The 9302-nt window shown below is 44.6% G+C and overlaps 1 protein-coding gene and 1 long non-coding RNA gene across 2 annotated transcripts in view; one reads left to right on the forward strand and one right to left on the reverse strand.

The window, feature by feature from the left end:
* Positions 1 to 1044: 1044 nt before the first annotated feature.
* The window catches only part of DARS2 (aspartyl-tRNA synthetase 2, mitochondrial), a gene marked incomplete in the record, with an annotated part of 49262 nt that continues 41004 nt past the window's right edge, over positions 1045 to 9302 (forward strand). Inside the window, 1 exon segment of the mRNA XM_056532026.1 lies at positions 1045 to 1495.
* On the reverse strand, positions 1064 to 2077 carry LOC130282972 (uncharacterized). The gene is made up of 2 exons (XR_008846573.1): positions 1624 to 2077; positions 1064 to 1501 (listed from the first exon to the last, which is right to left on the reverse strand). It is a non-coding gene; the product is annotated as an uncharacterized LOC130282972 (long non-coding RNA).

Consider the following 9302-nt stretch of genomic DNA (forward strand, 5'->3'; position numbering starts at 1 on the left):
CGATCGGGGTTTGATTGCTCCAAGCCTGAGCTACAGGCTTGAGCAATTGAGCCCCTATCTCGCTGATCCGTGCAAAGCTATGGCTTTGCAGGGATCAGCATAAGAGATCAGTGTCTGCAGTGTTTTAGCCCCCTATGGGAGCTATAGCACTGCAAAAAAAAAAAAAGTGAAAAAAAAAAAAGTTAACAAAGGTCATTTAACCCCTTCCCTAATCAAAGTCTGATTCACCCCCCCCCCCCTTTTCCCATAAAAAAAAAAAATGGAGTAAATAAGAATAAAAATTAACATATGTGGTATCGCCGCGTGCGTAAATGTTTGAACTATAAAATTATATAATTAATTAAACCGCACAGTCAATGGCTTACGCGCAAAAAATTCCAAAGTCTAAAATAGCGTATTTTTGTTCACTTTTTATATAATAATAAAAAAAATGAATAAAAGCGATCAAAAAGTCCGATCAACACACAAATCTTACAGATAAAAACCTTCAGAACATGGCACAAAAAATGAGCCCTCATACTGGCCCGTACGCGGGGGAAAAAAAAGTTACAGGGGTCAGAAGATGACAATTTTAAACGTATACATTTTCCTGCATGTAGTTATGATTTTTTTCAGAAGTGCGACAAAATCAAACCTATATAAGTAGGGAATCATTTTAATCGTATGGACCTACAGAATAAAGATAAGGTGTAATTTTGACCAAAAATGCACTGTGTAGAAACGGAAGCCCCCAAAAGTTACTAAATGAATTTTTTTCCTCAGTTTTGTCCCACAATTATTTTTTTCTCCGTTTCGCCGTGGATTTTTTTGTAAAATGACTAATGTCACTGCAAAGTAGAATTGGTGGCGCAAAAAATAAGCCATCATGTGGATTTTTAGGTGCAAAATTTAAAGCGTTATGATTTTTAGAAGGTGATGAGGAAAAAATGAAAATGCAAAAACAGAAGAACGCTGAGTCCTTAAGGGGTTATGGCCAAAATGGGCCTGGTCCTTAAGGGGTTAAATGGATGATAGATGACCATCTGCTTCGAATTTAGAGAGTGAACAGGTAATGCTTCATATATAACAGTGAAAAAGGTTTATTACACAAACGAAACATGAACATATATACAATACTGTAAGGACAATACCAAAATATTAAAAAACCACAAACTCAAAGTGCTTTGCCTGTTAATGGATTCAGGGCCAGTGTCAGGGTAATGCATATGGATCATAATCCGTATGGGCTTATGTGTGATGACTGGTGCAAAGTAAAGCAGATTCCAGCTCATCCCAATATGTAACTGGTTGCTACTGGTAACACCTGAGATTTCCATAGATAAGCCTTAGATTTCACAGCCGCCGTTGGACAATGGCAGGAAGCAGGAATGACGTCTTTACACGAGGGGGCTGAACATAATGGACAAAGTCTCATACATCTGTGAGCTCAGTAATGGATGTTATTGATCGCCAGCTCTGTGATGAATCCCAGCACTCTTATAAGGTAGTCCTTACTCAGGAACTAGGGAGAAAAAGAGAAGAAGAGTTATTATAAAAGTGACTGATTTAATAGACTAAAAATGGTTAAAGGGGTACTCCGGGGAAGTTAAGAAAAATTAAAATGCCCCAAAGCCATCACCATACCCGTTATGTGTCTCCTGTAGTTATTCGTGTTATTTTGGCAGTTCCTTTGCCCCCTGATGTCTCCTAAATACTTTTTTTTTCCTTATCTGCAGCATAGACTACAACTCCCAAAATTCAGCTCTGTGTAATGGCTGCCAGCCAACTATTTTCACTATCTGTGTGTAGGCTTCCACGGCAAAACACACACACACACACACACACACACACACACACACACAGTTTGATGAATCCGGGCCACCTCCTGCTATGAATTTTTCTGTGTTCTGAATGGCAGCATATTCAAAAGAAAAACAGCAGCTACGGTGTGTGCTCAGTTGTGACTAAAAATCTTCACTGCTTTTCTCTCACAAGCTCCTCACACAGGGAGGGGAGGTGTGGCTGTACAGCCAGAGCTCTAGCCCAATCAGAAATCAGACAGAAATCAGGTGATGTCTTGATGGGAGGGGCTGCTCTCACTGAGGAGACAACGTGGATCTAAAAATTTTTTCTCACACTTCCTGCATGTAAGTGACAGCTGAAAGAGGAAAACTGTTGTTATTGGCTAATGAATGATATTTAGAAAAATGCATAGGTTGGTGAGAGGGAAAGAATGGGCTATGGATTTAGTTCCCCGGAGTACCTCTTTAATGTTGAAAAAACAAAACAAACAAAAAAACACACATTATAAAAAGGCCGTATACACAATTTTTTTTTTTTTTTTTTTTTTACAAAAGATACAAATCCACTATCTGCAAGAGTCCGACCACTGCACTCCCAACAGATTACAAGAACGAGGGTCCCCCTGACTAAATAGATCAGCAGTCAGACATGGGCATTGCCACTTAAAGGGGTACTCCACTAAATGTTCCGAACACCTTTTTTCACACTGCGGGGTTCGGCCACGCCCCTCGCGACGTGATGATCACGCCCCCTCCATGCAAGTTTATGGGAGGGGGCGTGACTGCAGTTACGCCCCCTCCCCATAACTTGCATGGAGGGGGCATGATCATCACGTCACGAAGGGCGTGGCCGAACTCTACAGCGCAAAAACAGCGTTCGAAACATTTAGTTTCGTACGCTGGCAAATTGTGCCACTAATTCTACTTTGTAATGACATCGGTCATTTTACCCATAAATCTGCAGCGAAAAAGGGGAAAAAAAAAAACATTATCACAAAATTTTTACTTTTGGGGGCTTCCGTTACTACGCAGTAAATTTTTCAGTAAAAATGACACCTTCTCTTTATTCTGATACGATTAAAATGATCCCCTACTTATATAGGTTTGATTTTGTTGCACTTCTGGAAAAAATCATAACTACATGCAGGAAAATGTATACATTTAAAATTGTCAAATTCGGACCCCTATAACTTTATTTTTCCGTGTATGGGGTGGTATGAGGGCTAATTTTTTTGCACCGTGATCTCAAGTTTTTAATGGTACCATTTTGATATTGATCGGACTTGTTGATCGCTTATTAATTTTTTCATGGTATAAAAAGTGACCAAAAATACACTATATTGGACTTTGGGATTTTTTTTTGCACGTACGCCATTGACTGTGCGGTTTAATTAATAATATATATTTTTATCATTCTGATATTTCCGCACGTGGCAAGACCACATATGTTTATTTTTATTTACACTTTTTTTTTATTGGAAAGGGGGGGGGGGTGATGCAAACTTTTATTAGGGAAAATTATCTGTATTCCCTTTTTTTTGCAATGTTATAGCTCCCATAGGGGGCTATAACACTGCACACACTGATCTTCATCATTGATAAATGCTTTCTCATAGGATCTCGGGCACTGAGCAGTCATTCGGCGATCAACCAGGAGGCAGGTAAGGGGACCCTCCTGCTGTCTTACAGCTGTTCGGGATGCCGCAATTTCATTGTGGCAATCCCAAACAGCCTACTGAGCTAGCAGGGGGGTAGTTTACTTTCACTTTAGATACGGCAATCAACTTTGAACGCAGCGTCTAAAGAGTTAGTTGTGCGCGGCACCGCGCTATTAGCCACAGGTCCCGGCCATTATTAGAGGCTGGGCCCGACCAGCTATGATGCTGTTATAGAACGGGAGCAGACTCAGGACATACAGGTATGCCCCAAGTCCTTAAGGGGTTAAAGTATTCCTCCGATGATGGTCCCAGCAGCAGGATATCTTCAGAGCCCAAGACTTAAAAAGGGGTATTCAGGAAAAAATTGGCTCCAGAAAGATAAACATTTGTAAATTACTTCTACTAAAAAAAAAAAATCTTAATCCTTCCAATAATTATCAGCTGCTGAAGTTCAGTTGTTCTTTTCTGTCTGGCAACAGTGCTCTCTGCTGACATCTATGCTTGTCTTGGGAACTGCACAGAGTAGAAGAGATTTGCTTCTACTCTTGACAGTTCCAGAGACATGTGTCATCAGAGAGCACTTAGACAGAAAAGAACAACTCAACTTCAGCAGCTCATAAGTACTGAACGGATTAAGATTTTTTTAATAGAAGTCATTTACAAATCTGTTTAACTTTCTGGAGGATAGAGAGATTAGAGATAGTATATCCTCCAGAAAGTTAAACAGATGTGTAAATGACTTCTATTAACCTCTTAAGGACCTTTGACGTACACGTACCTCATGACACCCTGGTACTTAAGGACCCATGATGTACGCGTACGTCATGGAGAATTCCGGCCCCCTGCCGCATGCCGGGCAGGGATCGGACCGGGATGCCTGCTGAAATCATTCAGCAGGCATCCCGTGCAAACGCCCAGGGGGGTCATTAGACCCCCCCCCATGTCGGCAATCGCGGCAAATCGCAAGTGAATTCACACTTGCGATTTGTGCGATTCCGGGTCATTACGGATCTATGGTGACCCGGAATGTAAGGGGGATTGCGGTTGTCTAAGACACCCACAATCCCCCTGAAGGGATAGGAGTGAGGTGGCAGGGGTGCCACCCCTCCTATCCCGGCTATTGGTCGCCAGAAGCAACGACCAATAGCAGATTTGGGGGGGGGGGGGGTTTAACTTTAGTTGTCCCCATCCTGCCCACCCACAATAGGCGGGGAAGAACGGGGAAACGACGGGGACCGGCGCCGAAGATCCACTAACTCATCCAGGCCGGCGACTGAGGCAGCGGTCGACGGAGATCGGCGGGCGGCGATGTCATGCGGCTGGAACGTACAGAAGCCGGTGAGTTGCCTAGCAACATCTGGAGGGTACAGTTTGAGCTATACCGTGGTCTCTAACTGTAGCCCTCCGGATGTTGCAAAACTACAACTCCCAGCATGCCCAGACAGCTGTTTGGGCATGCTGGAATATGTAGTTTTGCAACAGCTGGAGTGCTACAGTATGAGACCATTATACAGTGGTCTCTAAACTATAGCCCTCCAGATCTTGCAAAACTACAACTCCTAGCATGCCCACACAGCTGTTTGCTGTCTGGGCATGCTGGGATTTGTAGTTTTGCAACAGCTGGAGGACCACAGTTTGGAGATCACTTTGCAGTGTTCTCTAAAACTGTAGCCCTCCAGATGTTGCAAAACTGCAAATCCCAGCATGCCCAAACAGTAAACAGCTGTCTTGGCATGCTGGGAGTTGTAGTTGCATACCTCAAGCTATTGCAAAACTACATCTCCCAGCATGCCCTTCGGCGATCAGTACATGCTGGGAGTTGTGGTTTTGCAACAGCTGGAGGCACACTGGTTGGAAAATACTGAGTTAGGTAACAGAACCTAACTGAAGGTTTTCCAACCAGTGTGCCTCCAGCAGTTGCAAAAGTACAACTCCCAGCATGCACGGTCTGTCAGTACATGCTGGGAGTTGTAATTTTGAAACAGCTGGAGGTTTGCCCCCCCCCCCCCATGTGAATGTACAGGGTACATTCACATGGGCAGGTTTACAGTAAGTTTCCTGCTTCAAGTCTGGTCTGCGGCAAATTTTTCGCTGCAGCGCAAACTCCTAGCGGGAAACTCACCGTAGCACGCCAGTGCGAATTTACCCTAATAACACTACACTACACTGCACTGCACTAACACATAATAAAGGGTAAAACACTACATATACACCCCCTTACACTGTACCCCCCAATAAAAATGAAAAACGTATTGTACAGCAGTGTTTCCAAAACGGAGCCTCCAGCTGTTGCATTTCCAGACAGCCACTGACTGTTCAGGCATGCTGGGAATTTAGCAACAGCTGGAGGCACCCTGTTTGGGAATCACTGGCATAGAATACCCCTATGTCCACCCCTATGCAAATCCCTAAATTAGTCCTCAAATGCGCATGGCGCGCTCTCACTTCGGAGCCCTGTCGTATTTCAAGGAAACAGTTTAGGGCCACATATGGGGTATTTCCGTACTCAGGAGAAAAAGCCCCCCAAAATGTTTCCCTTCACCCCTTATGAAAAGGAAAAGTTGGGGGGCTACACCAGCTTGTTAGTGTAAAAAAATAAAAAAATTTACAATAACATGCTGGTGTTGCCCCATACTTTTTATTTTCACTAGCGTTAAAATTTAAAAAAGACCTCCAAAATTTGTAACGCAATTTCTCCTGAGTACGGAAATACCCCATATGTCGGCGTAAAATGCTCTGCGGGCACATAACAAGGCTCAGGAGTGAGAGCGCACCATGAACATTTGAGACCTAAATTGGTGATTTGCACAGGGGTGGCTGATTTTACAGCGGTTCTGACATAAACGCAAAAAAAGAAATACCCACATGTGACACATTTTGGAAACTATACCCCTCATGTAATGTAGTAAGGGGTACAGTGAGCATTTGCACAGCCCACTGTTCCAAAAATCTGTCAAACGCCAGTGGGGTGGAAATACTCACTGCACCCCTTATTAAATTCTGTGAGGGGTGTAGTTTCCAAAGTAGGGTCACATGTGGGGGGGGGGGGGGGGTTCACTGTTCTGGCACCACAGGGGGCTTTGCAAACACACATGGCCCCTGACTTCCATTCCAAACAATTTTTTTCCCCCAAAAGATCAATGGCGCTCCTTCTCTTCTGAGCATTGTAGTGCGCCAGCAGAGCACTTGGATGGGGTATTTCCATTCTCAGAAGAGATGGGGTTACAAATTTTGGGGGGAACTTTGTCCTATTATCCCTTGTAAAAATGTTACATTTGAGGGAAAACTAGCATTTTAGTGAAAAAAAAAAAAGTCATTTACACATCCAACTTTAACGAAAAGTCGTCAAACACCTGTGGGTTTTAAGGCTCACTGGACCCCTTGTTACATGCCTTGAGGGGTGTAGTTTCCAAAATAGTATGCCATGTGTTTTTTTTTTTTTTTTTTTTCGCTGTTCTGTTCTGGCACCATAGGGGCTTCATAAATGTGACATGCCCCCCCCAAAAACCATTTCAGAAAAACTCACTCTCCAAAATCCACTGTCACTCCTTCCCTTCTGAGCCCTCTTCTGCGCCCCGCTGAACACTTGACATACACATGAGGTATTTCCTTACTCGAGAGAAATTGGGTTACCGTATATACTAGAGTATAAGCCGACCCGAGTATAAGCCGAGACCCCCTAATTTCAACCCAAAATCCCAGGAAAAGTTATTGACTCGAGTATAAGCCTAGGGTGGGAAATACATCATCCCCCCCGTCATCATCCAGACCCCCGTCATTAACATCCTCATCATCACCGCCTGTCATCATCCAGACCCTCATCATCATCACCTGTCATCATCCCACACATCCCCCCTTCATCATCCCCTTGTCATCATCCCCTTGTCATCATCCCCTTGTCATCATCCCACCCCCCCTTCATCATCCCCCACCCCCCTTCATCATCCCTTGTAATCATCCCACACCCCCCCTTCATCATCCCCTTGTAATCTTCCCACACCCCCCCCTTCATCATCCCCTTGTCATCATCCCCACCCCCCCTTCATCATTTCACCCCCCCCCCCCCTTCATCATCCTCTTTTCATCATCCCACACCCCCCCCCCCCCCCCTTCATCATCCTCTTATCATCCGCCCTCAGTGGTCTTCGACCTGCGGACCTCCAGAGGTTTCAAAACTACAACTCCCAGCAAGCCCGGGCAGCCATCGGCTGTCCGGGCTTGCTGGGAGTTGTAGTTTTGAAACCTCCGGAGGTCCGCAGGTTGAAGACCACTGCGGCTGCGACATCATCCAGCCCCCTCTCACCCCCTTTAGTTCTGTACAGTACTCACCCTCCGCTCGGCGCTGGTCCGTGCTGCAGGACTGTCCGGAGAGGAGGTGGTCCGGTGGATAGTGGTTCCGGCTGCTATCTTCACCGGGGGCGCCTCTTCTCCCGCGCTGCGGGCCCGGAATAGAGGCGTTGCCTTGACAATGACGCAGAAGTACGTTGGCAATGAACGTACCTCTGCGTCGTTGTCAAGGCAACGTGACTATTCTGGGGCCGGGCCCGAAGCGCTTAGAAGAGGCCTCCCCGGTGAAGATAGCAGCCCGGAACCACTATCCCACCGGACCACCTCCTCTCCGGACAGTCCTGCAGCACCGGACCAGCGCCGAGCGGAGGTGAGTACTGTACAGAACTAAAGGGGGGTGAGAGGGGGCTGGATGATGTCGAAGGCCGCAGTGGTCTTCAACCTGCGGACATCCGGAGGTTTCAAAACTACAACTCCAGCAAGCCCGGACAGCCGATGGCTGCCCGGGCTTGCTGGGAGTTGTAGTTTTGAAACCTCTGGAGGTCCGCAGGTTGAAGACCACTGCGTGTGGGGGAGTTCACTCGAGTATAAGCCGAGGGGGGTGTTTTCAGCACGAAAAATCGTGCTGAAAAACTCGGCTTATACTCGAGTATATACGGTACACATTTTAGGAAGATTTCTCCTCCTTTTACCCATTGTAAAAATTCAATAACTGGGTCTACAAGAACATGCCAGTGTAAAAAAATGAAGATTTTAAATTTTCGTTTTCACTTAGCTGCTATTCCTGTGAAACACCCTAAAGGGTTAACACAATTACTGAATGTCATTTTGAATACTTTCAGGGGTGCAGTTTTTATAATGGGGTCATTTGTGAGGTATTTCTAATACGAAGGCCCTTCAAATCCACTTCAAAACAGAACTGGTCCCTGAAAAACTTCGATTTAGAAAATTGTGAAAAATTGCTGCTATACTTTGAAGCCCTCTAATGTCTTCCAAAAGTAAAAACATGTCAACTTTATGATGGAAACATAAAGTAGACATATTGTATTTATGAATCAATATATAATTTGGAATATTCATTTTCCTTATAAGCAGAGAGCTTCAAAGTTAATTCAAATTTTGGAATTTTTCACCAAGAAAGTGATGCAAGTATCGACAAAATGTTACCACTAACATAAAGTAGAATATGTCACGAAAAAACAATCTCGGAATCAGAATGATAAGTAAAAGCATCCGAGAGTTATTAATTTTTAAAGTGACAGTGGTCAGATGTTCAAAAGATGGCCGGGTCCTACAGTGAAAATTGGCTGGGTCCTTAAGGGGTTAAATATATTTAATTTATATTTATTTTTAATTTAATTTATTTTTAATTTATATTTATTTTAAAGGGGTTCTACGGTGCTTTGGATAGGGGAATAAGATGCCTGATCGCGGAGTCCCGGGGATCTTGCACGCAGCACCCCGATTGTAATCAGTCCCCCGGAGTGTGTTTGCTCCGGTTCTGATTACAGACGACCACAGAGCAGACGGCACATGTAGTCATGCCTCCGCCCCTCAATGCATGTCTATGGGAGGG

The sequence above is a fragment of the Hyla sarda genome, chromosome 7 (genome assembly GCF_029499605.1).
Source record: "Hyla sarda isolate aHylSar1 chromosome 7, aHylSar1.hap1, whole genome shotgun sequence".
Lineage (NCBI taxonomy): Eukaryota > Metazoa > Chordata > Amphibia > Anura > Hylidae > Hyla > Hyla sarda.